Genomic DNA, 12,065 nt, shown 5'->3' with positions numbered 1-12,065 from the left:
ATGCTCAATCAGTTTGTTTTTATTTGTTTGTTTCTTATTTCCAATTATTTCCAGTTTGTTTCTTATTTCCAATTATGCTCAATTCAGTTTGTTTCTTATTTCCAATTATGCTCAATCCAAAATAAGGTATCTGAAAAATGTGGAGATATATATATATATTTATTTATATATAAATATTTATATATATATATATAAATTAATGTAATCTTTGATCATAGCATTATTCACAAAATAATTCATATAGCATTATTCACAAAAGAGTAGAGGAAGTCATAGGAACAGTTTTGTGAGGAAGATTTAAGATTATAAGAGATGTTTTCTATTTCTTCTGATTCTTTCTTTTAATGGTACACAAAAAAAGACTGAATACATAAAATGTGCTGAGAAGAAAATCACTAAAATCTTTTTTAAAAAGTTTTCCACAAATACACTACTCCTGTTTCTCAGCATAGGTGACTTTATGCTCATTTAGTCATCTCTACAATCACTCTTTTTGCTAAACATTTGTGTTTTTCTATCTTCTTTTTCTTTGGAGAAACTATCCAGAGGGAGCCCAGATGTTGGACTTAAAAGAAAATAAAAGCACCTATTATAAATATGTTCTCAAAATATGAGTACTATAGCACTCATATAATACAAAGTATCATAGATATATTCAAAGAAACCATATTTAATATTTAAAGGAAAGTTTTATGCATTGAGTCAAAAAATTAATAATATCAGCAAAAGATAAAAGAATTATATTAAAAAATGAAAATTCTAAAATTGAAAGTTCAATAACTAAAATAAAAAATTGACTATGGGGCTTCCCTGGTGGTGCAGTGGTTAAGAATCTGCCTGCCAATGCAGAGGACACGGGTTCAAGCCCTGGTCCGGGAAAATCCACATGCCACAGAGCAACTAAGCCCGTATGCCACAACTACTGAGGCTGTGCTCTAGAGCCCGCAAGCCACAACTACTGAAGCCTGCGCACCTAGAGCCTGAGCTCTGCAACAAGAGAAGCCACCACAATGAGAAGCCTGTGCACCACAACAAAGAGTAGCCCCCGCTCACCACAACTAGAGAAAGCTGTACGCAGCAACAAAGACCCAATGTGGCCCAAAATAAATAATAAATAAATTTATTAAAAAAAATATTGACTATAGGTGCTCACCAGCACATTACAGGTGGCAGAAGGAACAATTGGTAAACTTGAAAACAGGTCAAAAGAGATTATCCAATCTGAAGAACAGTAAAATTTAAGATAGTTTCTCAGAGAACTGTTGTCCACATGGCAAAGCACACATAATGGATAGACCAGAGAAGAGAGAAAGAGAGGTACTGAAAAATATTTCAAGACGTAAGGACTGAAAACTTTCTAAATTCAAAGAAAACATTAATCTACACATCTAAGAAGGTCAACAAACACCACAGAGAATAAACATAAGAGATTCACAACTAGACAGCACAAACTGTTGAGAGCCAAAGACAAAGAGAAAATCTTGAAAGCAAGAAGAGCAAAACAATTCATTATGTGTAGCAAACCACAGTAAGATTAGCAGCCGAATTCTCATGAGACATATTGCGGAACTCCTCTGAGGCCTCATATTAGTAAATAGTAAAGCAGATGTACAGATTTTGTGGCCATCATTTAGACTAGATAAATACCATTTTTCCAGAGTTCAGTCAGTGTCAAAAAATGCCTTACTTTCTTGGTCTCTGGAACCAAGTCTTTAGAAGAAGACTGACTTGCCTGGATCTGAGTGTAAGCCAGAACTTGAGGAAATAGACAATCCAAAGATTAAGTGAGAATACCAAGGTTGGTAGCCTAAAGGAACTAATATAAACAATTTGGTTTCAGATATAGCTGGTGAGCCAGAGTAGCAGGGCATGGAAGAAATAATAGGCAGAAACCTGTTCCAGTTATTAGAATAGATGAATGAGAAGATCATTTGGAAAGACCTGGAAGTAGCATAAATGCCCCATGATTAGATATATATATATATTTTTTTACTAAAGGACAATGCACAGTACACAATGCACATATGCTGGATCATTTCAGTGGTCAGAGTTGTAGTGGTAACAATGACCTAATCCTTTACTACTAGTAAATAAAGGGGAATTTTCTTAAAAGACTGGCATTTCAGCAGAGAGTAGAGAAGAATATGAAGGGTAAAATAAATATAATCATCAAAAGACTGGCATGTGCTGTGATGTTATTAAATATCATATTAAATATCATGTGCTGTGATGTTATTAAATAAATATTAAAAAGTGTAAGAAGTCTTTTAAAATGTTGAATATTACAAGGTAACTGCCAAGAAAGCAGTCAAAGTGCTAGGAATATAATCCAGAATTTAAAGGGAAAGTTTTGAAAGAGTATGAGCAAATGTAGACCCACAATAGACATATTTCTGACTCAAGAAATTTGGGAAGACTTAAACCAATTTTGAAAGATCTACTGGAAAAGATTTGGGGTTTTTAGGTAAATACTTTCATAGGTCATAAAGATGTAGGGAGTGAAATAATTTGATGGCAGAAAATTATGAAAGAAATAGAAGGGGTTTAGGACAGATTCAGGAATGAAGACCAACATGAAGGGCATTTTAAATTCCTACACAAGAAGGGAAGCAGTGTAGACTACACAGTTTTTTGTTTTAGATTCCATATATATGCGTTAGCATACGGTATTTGTTTTTCTCTTTCTGACTTAGTTCACTCTGTATGACAGACTGTAGATCTCTCCACCTCACTACAAATAACTCAATTTCATTTCTTTTTATGGCTGAGTAATATTCCATTGTATGTATGTGCCACATCTTCTTTATCCATTCATCTGTTGATGGATATTTAGGTTGGTTCCATGTCCTGGGTATTGCAAATAGCTGCAATGAACATTGGACTACACAGTTCTTTAAGACTTTTTAGGAAAGGAGTAAAGAAACAAAAATTTGACTGTTTATTAAAAGAAATGTATGCACTCTGATATAAAAATAACTAACTAGCTGTATTAATGTGAATATTTTTGGATTATATGGAAATGTATTTCTTGAAAATAAGAAATTTGAGGTAGTAGAATTCATTTGTCCTCTACCATTACAATTTGTAATACATCCCAAAACTTGCAGTAATGGCTGGAAATTTGCCTCTCCACCTTACTATTATTTAAATGTACATTGGCCAGTAGGTAAACTGTGGACATTCACTTAGAGTACATATTAGAATAATCCCAAATTGTATTATTTGACCTAGAAGTTTTAAATATATCATTAGAGTGGACTTGTACTTTTACAGTTGTGATGGGTAAGCAGGTAGAAGATTTCTGTCAAATCAAAATCATTCTATAGACATATTCTGTCTGTGACACATGCAAAGCTCAAGTGTCAGATCTGGGTCTTGAACATTGAGATGTACACTTTGCATTTTCACCATCTCATTATTTTGACAGGGTGTCTGGGAGAGCTGGGATATACTAGCTGTAATAGGAGTTGTGAATGTTGGCAGTGTAAGCACCCAAACACATAACTCCAGAAAACTTTCTTGGATCATAATAGTCTAAGAATTCTAGCAGGTTATGACTCATCAATTAGAGAGTTTGCCTTATAAGTAAGGAAAATAAGGCACCAGTGTAATATTGCTATTTTGGGTGGATCTTACTGTAAGCCTTATGGCTACTCATAAATATTTATGTGTGTGTGTGTGTGTATATATATATATATATTCATGTGTCAAATATAAATGTAGGTAATTACTAGAGCAAGCTTGACATTGAATAGTTGAACTCCTGTGAGAACACTGTGGTTCTTTTAGACTTCAGCCCCATGGTAACTGACATTTTGCCTCCATTTTATTTGCTGCAAACAATGTGGGGACTCTTAAAATTGTGCGGTAATGAATTCCCTTTGGTTTCTCTCTCTTCCCCATGTATGCCTCCCATGCTTTTCCTGTTGCTTCCTGACTAGTCTCCAGATGCCAGTGGCCAAGTTTTAGCTCCCTTGCCCTTCTTCTTCGAAGACGGCTCCATCCAAGCTAGCCTTCTGCAATCAGCCTTATTTCCTGATACCGTCTTCTCACGAGAATATAATTTTAATTCCTTATCTTAACTAAGATTCATGTAATTAAACATGTCTGCATGTTAAATAAAATGAAGGCCAGTCACACTCATTTACGTAAGACCAACCTCACCAAAATAATCACAGTGAGGAAGGTGTGTATTCATGGAAGGAATTAATATCTTTATAGAAGCATTTCAGGTCACAAGGCAGGCAATCCATGGAGATAGTGTGATCTGCGTTTGTGCAGATGGTGGGGGAAGTCTGCGCCTCACATTTTTACCCATGTATGCCAGTACCTGTTTCATGTAGGACTAAAATATTCCATGGCTTAAGTATGACAATCCCAATTTTGGAATAGCACTGTGTTGCCTTTACTGTACTGCTGAGATTTTTTCTTTGTTCTGTGTTCTTGGAAAAGTCTCCAGGGCTTATAGTCCTCTCTTTGCAAAGCCTCTTCTCCACTTTCCCAAGAGTAGGCACATTGGCTTCTTCTGTTTTGTGATCCAGCTCTTAGCAGGGTGCAGGCTTCAGGGTGTGCTCCATAAATACCTGCTCAATGAAGAAATTTAGCTGAGTGACTGACATATTTACTTACAAGGACTTTTTAAAACCTCTGAAGAAAACATGTATAACTTTGTCAGGAGCTCAGCTGAGCTGGAAAGAGCTAAATTCTCAGGTATTCAAGTAGCTGATCAAAGCAACAAACCCCAAATGAAAGTAACTATCAAACCTTTAATAACTTACTAGATGGTATATGCAAGATGCTAAAACCAGAGTTTGTGCCTACTAGATCTGATCATTACCCCCTGCCCAAGAACACAGGAGGTTCCCCAGGTGAGGGGCAGGTGCATTAGCACCTCACTATCCAGGGAACTCTGAACCATGACTCCTGTAGTTTTATGGACCCTGGGGCATGGGTAAGGAGACTCTAGAGGCTAGGAGGGGAAAACTGACTGAGTACTAAGTCAGAGAAGGGAAGAAATGTATCTTCAACACTTCCCCCTCCTCCCCCACCTCATAAAGGTGCCTGTGGAGGCCCCAATAAATAGACCTAGGAATTAAAGTGCCTAGGCTAAAAATGCAGGTTATGTGTACAGGGTGCAGGCGGAACCTGCGCAGGCTCGCAGGGCCAACTAAGGGACGACTGTATGTACAAATACACAGAGGGCCCTGAATCCTTGATTGCAAGTCTCGTGAGACTCTAATCCACTCGCTGTGCACCACATCTGACATTGGGATGTGCAGCTTTTCCCCATGAAGCCCGTCAGGGAAAGTCTTTGTGGTAGTCTATGGTCAGGCCTAGAAAACCACACATAGATTTTTAACCAGTATTCAGGTTCCTCAAACTTAAAGTGTATTATTAAAAATCTGCATAAATGCTTTAGGGGTTGTTTGGGGGGGGCTTTCTTTAACCTTTCTTCTCTGTAGAGAAAATTATAAAACATTTCATTGACTATGAACATTTTTCTCTACCAGTATACAAGGAAGATGACATATATTTTAAATAAACAATGTACGTGTTTCTTTCTGAAACGGCTCACATAAATAGCATCCACAGTCTTATACGTTATTTTAAGGAAACAAGGAAAATCTCGTTTTATGGAATTGCAACACTGAGGATTCTGTAGCAAGCCATTTTCTCTTTTAATGGTCCTTATTTATGCCAAAACACATGCAGTGTTTATTTATCTAGGCATGACACCTCTCATAATCTCTCTTCTCCCTAATTTTGAAAATGAAATATAACATCTTTTCTTTACAAGTTAATTGTGTAGAAAAAATGGTACTACATTCCTGAAGACTAGAAAAGAGCATTTAGGGAGACACGTACTGCTTTAAATATTTTGAAGAGCATCTGGAATAATCTCAGGCTTAGTCACTCTTCACAGTTTTCTAACTCTCAGGATGATGCGCAGTATACATCTAATAAATAGTCACGAATGCATAAATGAATGAATGAGCTCCTTCGTTTTGCTGGTCTTGGTGCCCATTATGAATCTCTCCAGGGAACGACTTTGCACTGGCATTCACTGCTGTTATCATATAATTCTGCATGCTCTTCTCATTCTCTGCTCTGGTTGTAGTTGCAAGTATTAATACAATATCCTGTGTAAAAGAGGAAAGAGACTTGGCAATTATACAAAAAGCTAGTATGTAGCACACAGACTGTTTCCACATAGGAAGAAACTTATATTTGTTAAAACATATAGAGGAAGATGGCTCTAGAGCTGAATTTCAGCTGTATCATTTCAGTTTTACTGCACAGGGAACTGAAAAAAGAATAAAAACCCACATAATTCTTTTTCTCAAATGTGTTTGGGATGATTAAATAAATAGTAGCAGAATTCCTGGTGAAGTTAGAATTATATCTACTAAAGTGTGGCGCAGACACACTCTAGTCAAAAACCTCAGTATGTACAGCAAGGTGATGGTAGTTAATAATACTGGATTGTATACTTGAAATTTGCTGAGAGTAGATCCTTTTTTTTTTTAATAGTGCTAAAATCTTTTTCTTTTTTTTTTAACATCTTTATTGGGGTACAATTGCTTTACAATGGTGTGTCAGTTTCTGCTCTACAACAAAGTGAATCAGTTATACATATACATATGTTCCCATATCTCTTCCCTCTTGCGTCTCCCTCCCTCCCACCCTCCCTATCCCACCCCTCCAGGCGGTCACAAAGCACAGAGCTGATCTCCCTGTGCTATGCGGCTGCTTCCCACTAGCTATCTACCTTACCTTTGGTAGTGTATATATGTCCATGCCTCACTGTCGCTTTGTCACACCTCACCCTTCCCCCTCCCCATATCCTCAAGTCCGTTCTCCAGTAGGTCTGTGTCTTTATTCCTGTCTTACCCCTGGGTTCTTCATGACATTTTTTTTTTTTCTTAAATTCCATATATATGTGTTAGCATACGGTATTTGTCTTTAAGAAAGTAGATCTTAAGCATATTCACCAGAAAAAAAAAAAAAAGAAACTACGTGTGGTAATGGATATATTAATTGACTTATTTGTGGTAATCATTTCACAATGCATACATGGTATATCCAATTATCACATATACATGGTAAATGTATACAATTTTATTTGTTAATTAACCTCAATAATGCCAGAAAAAATAATAAGGGAAACTTAGTGTGGACTATATGGGAACTTTCCTGCTTCCACTTCTATGCTGATTCTCCTGATGTTATAGGTGTTGAGTTCCATGGGGGAAAATGGCACAGGTTGAGGCGGCACTTCCTTTGGTTTTAGACTCTTGCTTATACCAATTGCAGTTAGTGATTAAAGGCTTAACTCTAATTTTTGGCTTGTTGCTTTAATTGGTCGCTCTGATACCTAGCAGCTCGGCTCTTCCAGCTCAGCTGAGTGCCTGACAATAATCACAGGTATATCGAAAACCTCTTTTGTGCAAAGTCAAAACTATTTTATCTCATTTAATACTCACACCCTCCTGCAGAATAAGATGTACCTTTCCATATTGTTTTACAGTTGAATCTACTTAACACCACAGAATGCCTAAAGATTCAGGGTACCTGAATAATATTTGAGGTCCTGGTTTTGAGGCTGTGTCTGTGTTATCGTACCCTCCCTAAGTTTTAGCCTTAATCCCAGGCAGTGGTCACAGCTTTGTTCAGCCTCATTTCATAGGTAAGAAGTCCTATCCCAATTCATTGCAGTGAGCCTGCATGACATGTTAAACATTTCTTATTCCTTTTATTAAGGCATCTAGTTCTTGGCTACCTCTGTTTGCTTTTGGGCCATCAGCTCAACAGCTTTAAGTTTCATTTCAACTTATTTGTATTCCTTTCTGGTTTTGGTGGAAGTGTTTTTCTTGATTTTGAAAATGGAAATTTTTTTTTTTTTTTTTTGTGGTACGCGGGCCTCTCACTGTTGTGGCCTCTCCCGTTGCGGAGCACAGGCTCCAGACGCGCAGGCTCAGCGGCCATGGCTCACAGGCCCAGCCTCTCCGCGGCACGTGGGATCTTCCCAGACCGGGGCACAAACCCGTGTCCCTTGCATCGGCAGGCGGACTCTCAACCACTGCGCCACCAGGGAAGCCCCTGGATATGTCTTTTTAATTTTCTTTTATGTATTTGTTTTCCATTGGAATGTATTTATAGTTATTGGTCAGTAATTTTTTTCTATCCTTTTATATTTAATAGTGATTATTTTTTAACTATAGTTATCAGAAATACAACCTCTATATAATTGAAGTTTTGTTGAGTTGAGAATTAAAAGCAACCAGTGGATTTTACACATAATTTTTAATGAAGAATAATTGACCAATATTTTTTAACTAAAACAGTTGCATCTTTATTCTGATTACATGACTATAAATGTCAATTTTCTGCATTACTTACCTACATTTTTTCTAGTCCCACCCGCCTACATTTCAAGTAAATTAATGTAATATTTATAAACGCTGTTATTATTCAAATACATCTTTCTAGATTTTATAACTTTAAGAGTTTGATAACAAAACAAGAGTCTTTGGAGAAAATATGGAATTTTAGAATACAATGGACCTTCTTATGCATTGTTTTATCTAATTTCTGCTCATTCTGTTAATTCTCATATTCTTAGAGTACATTATTCTCTACTACACTTCAATTAAGTGCATCCCAACTAAATTTGAGTATATATAAGCACATAATTAGAAAAAATAAGTAAACACTATCTTTAAATTATAATGCTATACATTATTTTAAATCCCCAGATAGATGAAACTGCATATATAAAGGATTGTGGCGCTAATGGTTTTTTAACTCAAAATTCTTGAATATCAGTTTTTGAGAATATTTAAACAGATAATAATAAAAATAAATTAACCTTTAAAAAATTTTAAGGCACTGTTCTCAGTGAAAGAAGTCAGACATAAAAGAATACATATTATATGATTTCACTTATATGAACTAACCAGAAAAGACAAATCTACAGAGATAGAAACATAGAGTAATAGTTACCTAGGGAGAGGGGTGGGCACAAATTTTCTTTTTAGGATATGCGAATGTTTTAAAATTTGATCTTGGTAAAATGTAGTGATGGTTTTAGAATTCTTTAAATAGACTAAATTCATTGAGTTTTCAAAACATGGTTATTTTGATAGAAAAATTTGATATAAAATAGTTTGACCAAAAAAAAAAAAAAAAAAAAAACATGATCTGTGGCTTTAAAGTCAGAGTTAGGTTTACGTCATAGCTTCATCATTCATTGGCTATCTGACTTTGAACAACTTATTTAACTTCTCTGCGCCTTAGTTTTTCTCTATGAAGTGGGGTAATAGTACCTACTCCACAGTGTTGAATTAGAGTTAACTGAGATAAGGTAGGTAAAACATGTAGCATATTTTCGAGCAAATAGTAAGGATTTAGTTAATGGGACAATATCTGCTTGAGATATTTTGGCATGTCTTGCTGTAGGAAAATAAAATTGGCCTCTTGGACCCACATCAAATTTTTTTTTTCTGTAGCAAACATGGGGAACTAGAACTACCCTGTCCCCACCATGAAATCTTGCATAATGTATTTCTCATTCAAGTGCCAGCATTATTTTCTCAGTTAAAAATTTTTTTTCTGCCTCTTTAAGATCAAAATTGCACACAGATTTGAATATTAACATAAGGAAGGTTGGGATTTAATGTTCTTTTTTGCTGTTGTTGATGTCTTAGTTACAGAAAGGAGACAGCAGTAGTATCCCATTAAAACTTGACTGTGATTTGATTTGTTCAATACCTCTACACACCTCTTTGTGAATACATTTGATGTAAGGGTACCATGAGAAATGAAAAGTGCTGAGGCTCTAATTTAAAAATTTTGTTTCTCTTGGGCTAATAGGCACCACAGTTAATTTCAACTACTGGCAGTAAACAACTCCAATGTGAGGGCTATTAAGCTGCAATCATTTTAGCAAAGCTTCCTGGGTGACAGAGCCTATGGCTCCAGCAACTCACTGAAAAGACTGAAGCCACAAATACTAAGAAAGTCTAACTGAGCCCTAAGGATTAATGAGATATATTAATGTAATGCAGAGGAGCAAGGCTTCATAGCCTGTTTAACTGGATGTGATTTTATTAAATATGCCATTAAATTTGAAAGCAAGGCATTAGATAGTCTTTGTCCCTATATCTATGTGTCTCTGAATTAAAAATGAAGAAACATATTCAGTTGTAAAATCTCAGAATATATGTGAAAAAAGTGATGTTCTTTTCCCTTGATATTTCCACTACTGTTTCTCTTATAAAAACCCAAAGGGGTTTTGTAATACAGACACTAAACTGATTCAGATATGGTAATGCTGCATTTCAATACTTTTTATCCTTTGTGTACTCAGAAATATTAAAAATCAAACACTTCTAGGCACTTTTTTCCTTACTCCCACAAGGATACTTTAAATTGTTTTGTGGTTTCTAGGCAAGGTAATGTTGTGGCTGCTTCATGCCATAGCCTTAGGCTGCAAATGCTCTGAGTCCTCCAATTTTATCCTTCAAAACTGTTCAGACTGTCTCAGTGGTTTGTTGAGCAGTAGCACTGGCTCTCACATTCAGTATCAGCCATGTGAACATCCCCAATAATTAGCACTCCTTCAACTTTTAAATAGCACATTGCCTATGACACTTAGGATATGCAGATCTCTGTGTTAAGTACAAATACTTCTGCTAAAGCTTTTCCAAAGACTGTAATGATTCAGAATTCAAAAGTCAGACAGTGAGAAAAAAAAAAGTTGAGACTGAACTCATTATTGATTATATGCTATCCTAGCGGTAACTGGTATCAATTTGATAAACTGAGATCGTTTATATTTGATCATTATTGATATTTTTTTCTGAACATGTTTTACAAGGTTCGCTTTTTGGAGTATTCCATTGGAGTATTACCTTTTAGATTTTCCTGTTTCTCAAACGGTTTATAATACTTGGTTTGCATATTACCTTAGAATACACACATAAGTTAGAGTTAGAAGAATTGTCCTTCACCATCAGTGTGCATATTATGGTGACAGTGAAGATAATTATGAAGATTTATTGTTTACTTTATTTTTAATTATATTTAAAAGATTATTTTAGAGCTGTTTTAGGCTTATAACAAAGCTGAGAGGAAGGCACAGAGATTTCCTCTGTAACCCCTGTCCCTATGCATGCATAGCCTCCCAGTTATCAAAAGCACTCGCGAGATGGTACATTTTTATGAGGGATGCATCTACATTGACACATCATAATCACTCAAAGTCCATAGTTTACCTTAGAATTCACTCTTGGTGTTGTATATTCTGTAAGTTTTAACAAATGTATAATGACATATATACATCAATATAATTTCATACAGAGTATTTTCACTGCACTAAAAAGCCTATGCTCTGCCTATTTATTGCCTTTTGCCAGTGTTTACTTTTTACCAGACTGTAAACTGAATTTTCAATGAACTGTCTTATTTAAACCTTATAGCAAACTCCCTAGCTGAAGTTAATGGGCCAGGAGGATTTACTTCATCTGAACCAGTTCAAGCAGATTCTTTCATTTAGATATTTGGAACTGGTGTGGGACAAATTGCAGGAGCAAAGGATAAAATCTAGTGGGGCTGCCACCAGATGCTGTGGCCTCCTTATGTTTTTCCTGTGTGCAAGGAGAATTAAATAATGGATGCTGGGGGAAAATAATTAGGCAATCATAGAAGAGAAGCAAAAATAAAATGCATTAAGAGAGAATAGCCTGAGTTCTGGATTTCTGATGATTTTCTAGTTCCTGCCATTTATGAGACTCTACTGTACTTGAATTATACAAGATATTTCAGTATATGCTTTCCTTCCTTACATTAGCTTGAATTCTGTTATCTGCAGTCCACAAAACTTTGACTGAAGCTAATATTTTGATCTACTGTTTCATATGTACATAAAATCATAAATAAAGCACTTCTCCCATCATTTCAAATTACTGAGCTTTGTGTCCCAATGTAGATTTCAGTTAATCAGCCCAACCAAGAGTTATGACAACAAGAACAACAAAACGAAAATGGTCAATATACCTAGAATA

The sequence above is a fragment of the Orcinus orca genome, chromosome 1 (genome assembly GCF_937001465.1).
Source record: "Orcinus orca chromosome 1, mOrcOrc1.1, whole genome shotgun sequence".
In the NCBI taxonomy this organism is placed as follows: domain Eukaryota; kingdom Metazoa; phylum Chordata; class Mammalia; order Artiodactyla; family Delphinidae; genus Orcinus; species Orcinus orca.
The sequence above is the reverse complement of the archived record's forward strand: the minus strand, read 5'-3'. Positions refer to the sequence as shown.